We start from the raw sequence: 12,326 nt of genomic DNA, 5'->3' as shown, positions 1-12,326 counted from the left end.
CATCACCAGAACATTCCATCAGTACATGAATGGCACCAGCATCATCATCAGTACTTAGATACAGCACCAAAACAACCATTAATACACTAATTCATTATTAGAACCATAATCGGTAATTGAATATAGCACTGGGACCATCATTATTAATTGAATACATCGCCAGAACCACCAACTGCACATGAATACAGTGAAGAGCAAAAGAGTATCAATGTTTTGAACTTTTGACTTTCAGGCTCCATATCTCACCATCCACTACTTCTTTTATTGTGAGACTACCCTCATTTTATAGACAATCATCTTGTCTATCTCATATATAAACTTGAGTTGCAACTATTTAGCATATGATTAATTATGCAGATTCTTGTCATGTCACTGCACTGTTACTGTTTTGCTCCTAAAAATCTAAATACATTTTTTTATTATTTTATTAGTATTTTGTAAATCCACCTTTGGCTTTCAACACTGCCTGAATCCTTCTGGGCATGCTCTCGATCAGATTCAAACATGTCTTGACCGACATCTAATTCCGGTTCTCTTTTACATGTTCCCAGTTGGTGCATGCTGTTCGACTCGCTTGGACATGTATATAGTTTTTTATTCCATTCTACCCACAAGTGTTAAATTGGATTAAGGTCTGAGGTCTGTGGGGGCCAATCCAGCACTTCGACTTCATTGTCATTGAACCATTTATTTGCCAATCTCAACGTATGCTTTGGGTCGTTGTCCTGCTGGAACACTATGTTGTCCTTTTCATACCGATGGTACTCGAGTGTACAAAGTAATTTGTCTTGTAGGATACTCACATATAGCTCAGCATTGAGACCACCATCGATTCTGGTAAAGTATCCAATGCCTTTAGCTGTGAAACAACCCCATATCATCAGGCTTCCTTCACCGAACTTGACAGTTCCTTCAATTTCTCCATCCGTTAGCCCCATTTTCCTTTTGTTTCTTCCAGACCCATTTGCACCCATCATAGCCTAGTCTATTGACTTTTGTCCCATAGCTCCAAACCACCCGTTTCCTATCTTCTACAGTTCACTTTTCATACCTTTTTGCAAACTTGTGTCGACGCTTCTTATGATGATATTGAAGTTGATGCTTCTTCATCTTTTTTTGAGCCACCATTCAAGACTTGTGTAACATGCGTTACACGGTGCTTGCATAGACATCTGTGATCTCACTATTACGAAACTTACAAGTCACTCCAGCCCGTGATATTGGAAGCAGACTTTGCATCCCTAAGTATGGCAAAAGAGGTGACGGGGAATGCATGATTGGAGCAGTAGGCTGGTACTTAAAAGGAGTTGGATATGCTGGAGACCTTGAAATGGTCTGGGAAGAAGCGCTCCCTGAAGGACGATACATTGCATACCGCATAGACCGCTCTTATCTAGGAGAGGCATCTGAGGTATCAGTGAGGAAGTGGTGGGTGCTGCCTTTCATGGTAATTGTAGGGTCTTGTGATGGTGTAGGTGTCTATCTGCCCTTTTTGACACCCACCTGGTTAGGTAAAATGCAATATCCAAGTCGTTGTTGGTGAATTAAGACCCATGAGAACAATGAACATTTCTTCACTCCACTTTTGCAAGTACAACTCCCTCTACCTTGATGGTTTTATCATTTAAAATAGTATTTTTCTTTTCACTTTGACTCTTAACACAGACCTTGATTTGTATGTTTCTACAGAAAGAAATTCACAAGAAATGAGGAAACCCCCCCGTCGTCTTTTGTGGCTTTTGAAAGCGACGTTTTGTGAGTAATTTTGACAACATATAATAAGTTTAAGTTAAACTTCACTTAAAAGCTATGTTCACGCATGTTGTGTTTTTTTAGCATTTTTTTGCTGCAGATTTTTATGCAAATTTTCAGCTGTGTTTTGCAGTACCAGCAAAGTCTATGAGAAACCAGAATTGTCTGTTCACACATCATGCTTTTTTGTTGTTGTGTATTTTGTGCCTTGGTTGGGTTTTTGGAAAATAGAGCATGTCACTTCTTTCAGCATTTTTGTCAGTGTTTTTTCACCCATGGGAAATAATGGGTGGTTGTAAAGGGAAGTGTCCCAGGTTGTACATGTATATACATGCTAGCCATGCTTGCAGATAAGTATACATGTATATATTGGCCCCACATCTCCCCATGTGTTTCAGTCTGTTTGCTGCTGGGGGAGGTTTCAATAGAATGTCCAGCCATGTGCTAAAACAGGTTTTGCGAGTATGGTTGGACTTGAACAAAGACCTTAGCCAGTGAGCAGGGAATAATACATCATTTCCTGTGACATGAAGCTGGACACTGGCTGGACCTAAAACCCCAGAATCCACATGTGCTAGGGCCCCTTAGACTCTTGAAGATGGACATAACAACACATGGCTGAGTATCTCTCTTCCCCTGTAACTTCTTTACTTACTAGCCCTACATACCCTGTACTAACCCTCCTAGATATTGATAGATATATATAGGCAAAGTTGGTATAGTTGGGTGGGCCGATATTGCATGAGTGATTAGCAAACGTGGGTGGAAAATATATTAGGTAATTGGGAATTGTGAATCCGTTTTGTGTACTGTGTTAGTGTGATACATAGCAGTATATTAACTGTAGACTTTTGTGTAATAAATACCTTTTATTAGCACACGGTTTTGTCTCAGTTGGTATATAGTATAGGGCTCAGATAACGTTAGTGGAAATTAATTATTAATAGTCAAGTTTGATGTTAATAGTTAATATCGGACCTCAATAGAGGTGTAGGAGAGTTCCCCCATTAATTACTGATAGTTTGGAGGAAAATCGCATCCTTATACAGTGGTGAAAAAAACGCTGAAAAAATGCACTAAAATTTGCAGCAGCGTTTTTGATGGTGAAATAGAATGGGGTTCTTTTTTAACAGAACTTTATGTACATGCATAAATAGAGACAGGACAGTGAAAAAAATCGCTGAAAAAACTCAAAAAACGCAGCAAAACGTTTTTGACGCAGCTGATTTCCTGCCAGAGATTGTGTTTTGATGCAGTTTTCTGAAGCTGAAAAACACAACATGTGTGAACACAGCCAAAGTAAAAAAGTTAAAGGGGTTTACCCGCAAAGTTCATTTTAATCAATAGATCTTGATAATAATAAATTCCACAATTGGATGTGTTTATCTCAGCACAGGAACATTTTATTTAATCTTATAAATGGGCCCCTGCTGTGTACTGTGTAATGGCTTTGTCTGACGGTACAGGGACATGGACAGATAATTCCACAGCTCCTGGGAAGGGGGAGACGCAAAAGAGTCTACAGACATTACAGGACTGGATCACAAAAAATTCTTTCTTTGAGGTAAAACATTTTTTAAAAACAGGCAGGGAAATGTTTTATCTCACATTCATTTTCAAGGAAAACGAACGAGTGCAATCCGATAAAAAATTGGATTCTACTTTGACCAATATTAATTTATGAGTTACAGCTCATCTGTGATTTTTTTCACAGCTGAAATCGGACTTAGAAAAAAAATCGCAAGTCAATGGGTGCGAGAAAAATAAAATCACACGGCTCTCGGACCTTGCGAGTGCCGCTCAATTTTTAAATACCTAGAATCAATTAATTTATTTGAAAGAAACACATAGACTCCTTTAATAAATCTAAATTTAACTAATAACATAACACCCATTCCATTGAAGCCGATGTCAATTGAAATAAAATAATAAAGCATCATCATCCTCACCTGTCCCTGACGTGAATAAAATCATCCATTTGTTGCGCGACAGGTCTAGGTCTGCTACATCAAGATGGCAGGCTGTATTGTCGCAAGATACGACTATACAGTCTGCCATCCTGCAGAGACAATTAGCTGTGCAAGCTTGCGCACCTCAGTGTCTCCCGTGCTGGCAGAAAGGTCATCGGAGTCCTTATCCAATGAACTCTGTTCACCTCACTGACATTAACGCATGTGCGGTGAGAACTTTCCAACAGCACTGCAGTAAAAAAAGAACACACTTTGTAACGTGTGTTTTCACAGCGCAAATGCACCCAAAAACACATGCATATCATAAATAAATAAAAAAAAATGATGTATGTTCCCCCCTACTTTTTATAACCAGCCTATGTAAAGAACAGAGGTGTGCTCTTGTATTAACAAGATAGGAAGGTCCATAGATATTGGCCCTTTCCTAGCCTAAAAATAAAAGCCTGCAGTTACCCCAGAATTGGTGCATCGATGAGATGCGCCAACTCAGGCTCTTTGCTGGCTTTTCCTGATTGCGATGGTGCAGTGGCAATTGGGGTAGTAGTTTTATCAGGTTGATGTCAGCTTTGTAATGTAATGATTGACAAAAGTCTGGGATGGGCTGAAATGTTTTGTATGTGGACCTCCATTAAAAAGAACTTTTAATCAACCACATGAGTGACGGGATTTGTCATTTTAAGCCTTGTAATGTCAGCTGGCATCAAAACCAAGGGTTAGTAATGGAGTGGTGTCTATCAGACACCCCCATTACTAACCCAGTAATAAAAAATAAAAAAAAACACACACACAGGAAAACATAGTTTATTTTAAAGAACACTCCCCCACACCTCGTTCACCTATTTATTAAAAAGCAAAAAAAAAACATGAAGATCCAACGTAATCCAGCCAATCAGAAGAAGTCCAAAAATGGGAACCTGAAAGACATAAAAGGAAAGTTAAATAAATAAAAGGAAGAAACTCTCGCTCATTCGCCAATTTATTTTTAAATTACAATCTCTGCACCTGCGACGTAACCCATTGGGGTTCCCACGACATCTAACGATTCTGTACAGCAAGCTATGGAGCGTCGTTTTGAGAACCATGCTTCATAGGTCACTCCCGGTTATGTCTCACAACCGATAACGTCAGTAACTTAGTAATGTCATCGCTCATGAGTAGTGTTGAGTGATACCTTCCGGTATCAGGAAATATCTGGGGGCGGCTGACGGCTGATGTTTCTAGCCTGGGAGGGTGCCAATATTCATGGCACCCTTCCTGGGCTATTAATATCAGCCCCCAGCTGTCTGCCTAGCCTTTGCTAGTTATTAAAATAGAGGGACCCCACGTCATTTTTTTGGGGGGGTCCCCCATTTTAATAGCTAGTAAAGGCTAGGTATTCAGCTGGGGGCTGATATTAGTAGCCTGGGAAGCTCCATGGGTATTACCCCCTTCCCAGACTTCAAACATCTGCCCCAGCCGTCTGCTTAACCTCCGCTAGAGCCTAAAATTACGGGGAACCCTACGCCAATTTTTTTTTTAATAAATCCTTTATTTTAACACTAAATGACAAGTACAGTAACCAACACTGTCTCTGTACTTAGAAACATGTCAGTCACATACATAATATCTATCTAATCGATGTGTGGTGCTCTATCTTTCTGTTCTAAATTGTCGGGTACCGCTGCTGAATTGCCGGCCGGCTTTTTTAAAGAGACGGTGCATGAAAACACTATTATTTTTTTAAATAAATCCTTTACACTAAATGACAAGTACAGTAAGCAACACTGGCACTGTACTTATTATATATGTGACTGACATGTTTCTATGTATCTAATCTATGTGTGATGCTCTATTCTTTCTATTCTAAATTGTCGGGTACCGCTGCTGAATTGCCGGCCAGCTTTTTTAAAGAGACGGTGCATGAAAACACTATTATTTTTTTAAATAAATCCTTTACACTAAATGACAAGTACAGTAAGCAACACTGTCACTGTACTTATTATATATGTGACTGACATGTTTCAATGTATCTAATCTATGTGTGATGCTCTATTCTTTCTATTCTAAATTGTCGGGTACCGCTGCTGAATTGCCGGCCGGCTTTTTTTAAGATACGGTGCATGAAAACACTATTATTTTTTTTAATAAATCCTTTACACTAAATGACAAGTACAGTAAGCTGAGCGCTGCCATCCAGCTTGTCATCCTTCAGAGACACTGCAGAGCGCAGGCATTATGGGAACTTCCGATTCCGGTATTCGATATTCTAAAAGTATCGGAACTCAGTATCAGAACTCCGATACCGCGAATATCGGTCGATACCCGATTTTTCAGTATCGGAATGCTCAACACTACTCATGAGACATGACCGGGAGTGACCCGTGAAGCGACCTATGAGCCCATTCCAATAAAATGAAGGTAAACTATTTCATCAACTGTTGTGTTCAAACTTTTTATTGGTATTGTACATGAGCATCCCTTTAGGGTATGTGCACACGATGCAGAAATGAAGCAGAAAATTTCTGCATCATTTCTGCATCTCCCTGGCAGAAAAAACGCATGCAGATTGTGCATGCGTTTTTCCTGCAGAATACATGCGGATCCACATGCAGATTCACATGCGTTTCCGCATGCAGATTGACAAGCGCTTTCCAGGCGATGTTAGCATCACCTGGAAAGTGCTTGACAACTAGGTCACACTATATAAATCCATGCAAACAGCATGGATTTATATAGTGTGACCAGAGAGAGTGTATATACTTACCTCCGATGGCCCGCGCTGTCCTGCTCAATCTGTTCTCCCTCGCCGGCAACTTTGAATTGAAAGACCTGCCGACGTCAGCGTCACGTGACCCGTCACATGACTCTGACGTCAGATCAGGTCCTACAACTCAATGCAAGTGCCGGGAACCAAGCGGGAGCGCTGCGCGGGCCGACAGATGGTAAGAATACATTTAATTTTTATTTTATTCTTGTTTTACAGCTTTTTTAATGGTACCTGGGTGTGGATGAGACTCTCCTCTCCTCCACACCCGGGTACCATCCGCATATTAGAACGCGCCAATAACGCAAGTACAAATGCTGTCTTGCGGAATTGGCGCGTTCTAATGCAAGTCAATGGCGGCGAAATCGCCGCGTTTCCGCAAAATTAATTGACATGCTGCGGATTTTTAACCGCAGCGTTAACGCTGCGGAAAAATCCGCATCATGGGCACAGCACATGCGGATTTCCATTGAGGAACATTGCTTCCCTTCTACCATGCGTTTTTCATGCGTTTCCGCTGCGTTTACGCAACTGCAAAAACGCCGCGGAAACGCATGAAATACGCATCGTGTGAACTAAGCCTTATAGTGAACCCCTTCAGTGCTGTTACTTTTTCTTCTCTTTGTAATTTATTACTCAAGAAGCTGTCCTCTTTTCTCATATATCCTGAAGTTCTAAATGTTGAAGGGGTTGTCCGGTCCAAATGGATAAGTCTGCAGTCACACTGTGTGACTGCAGACTCATGAATCCCCCTAGCGCAGGCACTTTGCGCTATGGGGATTTGCCGATATGAGACCCGGGACCGGAGGCTATGTATGTGTTATACATACCCCTGGCCAGTCAGCGCCGCCTCGCTTCGTTCACTTGTATGGAGTGAGGCCAGGCCCTGTCTAGTGCCGTGGATTGCCAGTAGGAGCTTCGACTAGAAGACGCAGCCTCGATCAATACAAGTGTATGGAGAGTGAGGCCTGTCCACTGGCCAAGGGTATGTATAACACATGCATACCCTCCATTACCAGGTCTCATACCGGCAAATCACCGCATCGCACAGTGCCTGTGCTGGGGGTTGGGATTCATAAGTCTGAAGTCACATAGAGTGACTGCAGACTTATCACTTTTGACCAGACAACCCCTTTAAATTTACTTGGTTTCATGTATGTGTATGTGAATGGTTAAAGTGGATCTGTCTCCAGATTTCACAATCCTTCCTGCACTGCTACTGGTGACATCTCTCACTGCTAAGTGCAAACAGATACCGTGGGTATGGAAAGTATTCAGACCCCTTTAAATTTTTCACTCTTTTTTCCATTGTAGCCATTTGGTAAATTCTAAAATGTTCATTTTTTTCCCATTAAAGTACATTCTGCACCCCATCTTGACTGAAAAAAAAACAGAAATGTAGACATTTTTGCAAATTTATTAAAAAATAAAAACTGAAATATCATATGGTCATAAGTATTCAGACCCTTTGCTCAGACACTCATATTTAAGTCACATGCTGTCCATTTCCTTGTGATCCTCCTTGAGATGGTTCTACTCCTTCATTGGAGTCCAGCTGTGTTTAATTAAACTGATAGGACTTGATTTGAAAAGGCACACAGCTGTCTGTTTAAGACCTCACAGCTCACAGTGCATGTCAGACCAAATGAGAATCATGAGCTCAAAGGAACTGCCCAAGGAGCTCAGAGACAGAATTGTGGCAAGGCACAGATCTGGCTAAGGTTGCAAATGAATTTCTGCATTACCCAAGGTTCCTAAAAGCAATGTGGCCTCCATAATCTTTAAATGGAAGAAGTTTGGGACCACCAGAAGTCTTCCTAGACCTGGCCGTCCAGCCAAACAGAGCAATCATGGGAGAAGAGCCTTGGTGAGAGAGGTAAAGAAGAACCCCAAGATCACTGGCTGAGCTCCAGAGATGCAGTAGGGAGATGGGAGAAAGTTCCACAAAGTCACTGTAGCCCTCCACCAGTTGGGCCTTTATGGCAGAGTGGCCCAATGGAAGCCTCTCCTCAGTGCAAGAAATATGAAAGCCTGCATAGAGTTTGCTGAAAAACACATGAAGGACTCCAGACTATGAGAAATAAGATTCTCTGGACCAATGAGACGAAGATAGAACTTTTTGGTGATAATTCTAAGCGGTATGTGTGGAGAAAACCAGGCACTGCTCATCACCTGCCCAATACAATCCCAACAGTGAAACATGGTGGTGGCAGCATCATGCTATGGGGGTGTTTTTCAGCTGCAGGGACATGACGACTGGTTGCAATTGAAGGAAACATGAATGTGGCCAAGTACAGAGATATCCTGGATGAAAACCTCTACCAGAGTGCTTTGGACCTCAGACTTGGTTCACCTTCGAACAAGACAATGACCCTAAGCACACAGCTATAATGACAAAGGCGTGGCTTCAGAACAACTCTGTGACCATTCTTGACTGGTCCAGCCAGAGCTCTGGCCTAAACCCAATTGAGCATCTCTGGAGAGACCTGAAAATGGCTGTCCACTAACGTTCACCATCCAACCTGACAGAACTGGAGAAAGGAAAAATGGCAGAGGATCCCCAAATCCAGGTGTGAAAAACTTGTTGCATCATTCCCAAGAAGACTCATGGCTCTACTAGCTCAAAAGGGTGCTTCTACTCAATACCGAGCAAAGGGGCTGAATATTTATGACCATGTGATATTTCAGTTTTTCTTGTTTAATAAATTTGCAAAAATTTCTACATTTCTGTTTTTTTTTCAGTCAAGATGGAATGCAGAGTGTACTTTAATGAGAAAAAAATGAACTTTTTAGAATTTACCAAATGGCTGCAATGAAACAAAGAGTGAAAAATTTAAAGGGGTCTGAATACTTTCCGTACCTACTGTATATTGTCCTCTATTTGGTTCTTCCTGAACCTTGTGGTATTTGGTGATTCTTCCTATGGTCAGAATGCACCTAGGTCTTTCTAGTGTCTCAACTGATGTAATATTATTTTTTCTTTCCTTAAAGGGAACCTGTGACATGAAAGAAGCTATTTTTCTGCATATATGGAGTTAATCTGCAGATTAATAGCGTTCTGAACCTGCCCAGCACTTAGACCCCTACTGTCATGAGGAAATGATCTTTATTCCTCCTTTTAGCATTCTGGTTTCAGTCACGGGTGGCGCCGGCGTGGGTTCAGTCACCGTTCTCTGTATAGAGAGCGGCGGCTGTAACCTCGTCCCCGGCAGTGATTGACAGCCGACCCTACTGCTGAGCTGCTGTAAGTCAGTGCAGGGGAGTGTTTGCTGCCACTTCTCACTATACACAGAGCGGTGACTGAATCCAATGGATGCCGGGAGAAATAAAGTTCAGAGCAGGGTTAATCTGGAGATTATCCCCATATCTGCAGGCTGATTGTGTTTTTTTCAGGTGACAGGTTCCCTTTAAGGAAAGAACCATTTTTTATTGTAGTTAATAATTCTTACATGCATGTAGTAATGTCTTTTTTTTTCTTAAATCTGCAGTGCAAGTGGGCCTAGCGGACAACTCTACGAGCATTCAGAAGGTATAATGAAATCTATGACTTTATATTTTATTGATTCCAAACTTTTTATAGGTTTTATAAAATGTACATATAAATAATAGCTTGACACCGGCAACAAAATCTAAAAGGGAATTTGTCGGCAGGTTTTACTACTCATCTGAGAGGAGCGTAATGTAGACAAATAGAAGCTGAATCTATCAATGTATCACTTAGATTACTGGGTGCAGCAGTTCTGACCCAATCAGAGCTTTTAGATTTAGAATGAAGCAGAGCTGAGAAAGCTGTCCCCACCCACACCAGGCTCTCCATGTACAAAGTCCATAGACGGTGTGCTGCTTATCACAGCAGGGGGCGTTGCTGGACTAGTGTTGTCCGGCAATGTTAATCTCTTCGTGATAAATCCTTGACAATTACTAAGCAACACCGCACGCACTTTGACAAGTGACACATCTCTGAATTCTGTGTTTCAGCCCCTATCTCCTGCTGTCCTCAGATTACATAGCAAAAACCTGCTGACGGTACAACCTAAGGTGGTTTGCACGTTAATGACCGGGCCAATTTTTACAATTCTGACCACTGTCACTTTATGAGGTAATTACTCTGGAACGCTTCAACGGATCCCCCTGATTCTGAGATTGTTTTTTCGTGACATATTGTACTTCATGATTGTGGTAAAATTTCTTCGATATCACTTGCGTTTATTTGTGAAAAAAATGGAAATTTGGCGAAAATTTAGAAAATTTTGCAATAAATAACATTTCCCACATGTCTACTTTACATCAGCACAATTTTGGAACCAAAATTTTTTTTTTGTTAGGGAGCTATAAGGGTTAAAAGTTGACCAGCGATTTCTCATTTTTACAACAAAATTTACAAAAACATTTTTTTTAGGTACCACATCACATTTGAAGTCACTTTGAGGGGTCTATATGACATAAAATACCCAAAAGTGACACCATTCTAAAAACTGCACCCCTCAAGGTGCTCAAAACCACATTCAAGAACTTTATTAACCCTTCAGATGCTTCACACCAATTAATTGAACATGAAAGGAAAAAATTAACATTTAACTTTTTTTCACTAACATTTTATTTTAGACCCCAATTTTTTTATTTTCACAAGGGTACCAGGAGAAATTGCACCCCATAAGTTGTTGTGCAATTTCTCCTAAGTACGCAGATACCCCATGTGTTGGAGAAAACTACTGTTTGGGCGCATGTCAGGGCTCGGAAGGGAAGGAGTGACGCTTTTGAACGCAGACTTTGATGGAATTGTCTGCGGGCGTCATGTCACGTTCTCAGAACCCCTGATGTGCCTAAACAGTGGAAATGCCCAACAAGTGCCCCCCTTTTGGTAGTGGTAGTTGATTTTTGAATTTTATAATGTAGTTGTTAGGAGGGCGGTTGCAGACAACTTTATTAAAATGGAACGCAACCGACCCCGGGGTCCGCGATTCGGCCTGGAGGACTGCTGCCGAACACTTTCCGGGTGGAAAGGTACGCAACCATCTTAAATGTTAAACCCTTCCGTGTTACCGCACACAGGAACGGGTATAGCGGTTCGCTCTATCTCCGTTAACTGCACGGGAGAAGAGTGACTGGGATAGCACCTACTTAACTGAAGAACCACTCCGTGTTAATTGTAACGGGTCCGGGAGGCGGAACCTCTGAGCTACTATACAAGGGGGCGGCCCTTGTAAGGGAGCGGGTGGCAGTCTCTGGGTGAACGGACAGGGAGTTACGGCAAGTGATCAGGGCAGTCTCTGGGTAAGGGGTAGGTACGACCTGTGATGGCAGAGCCTCCGGGTAGGCTAGCAGGCAGGTGGTAGATGTGTGCTCCCAGGTGAGCAAGCGAGAGTCTCTGGAATAGCTGATGGTCACCGCACGTGACAACGGGACCTCCGGGCTGGCAAGCAGGCAGGTAACGGAGATGCGCTCCCAGGTGAGCGGGCAAGAGTCTCTGGAATAGCTGATGGTCACCGCACGTGACAACGGGACCTCCGGGCTGGCAAGCAGGCAGGTAACGGAGATGCGCTCCCAGGTGAGCGGGCAAGAGTCTCTGAGATAGCTGGTGGTCACAGCACGTGACAACGGAGCCTCCGGGCTGGCAAGCAGGCAGATAACGGAGAAGCGCTCCCAGGTGAGCGGGCAAGCTGGTCCATAGACAGACTGACCGGAGTAGTAAGGCAGACCGTCGGACCTCAGGCAAGCAGGCAGGTAGCTGACATGCGCTCCCAGGTGAGCGGGCAGGCTGGTCCTTAGACAGACTGACAGGAGAAGTAAGGCAGACCGTCGGACCTCAGACTGGCAGACAGGTAACAAGTATTCAGGCAGGAATCAGGCAGGTAACTGGC

This window comes from Phyllobates terribilis, unplaced genomic scaffold, assembly GCF_046119375.1.
Source record: "Phyllobates terribilis strain yellow unplaced genomic scaffold, ASM4611937v1 Scaffold_1__5_contigs__length_1240528914, whole genome shotgun sequence".
Lineage (NCBI taxonomy): Eukaryota > Metazoa > Chordata > Amphibia > Anura > Dendrobatidae > Phyllobates > Phyllobates terribilis.
Note: the sequence above shows the minus strand (reverse complement) of the source record.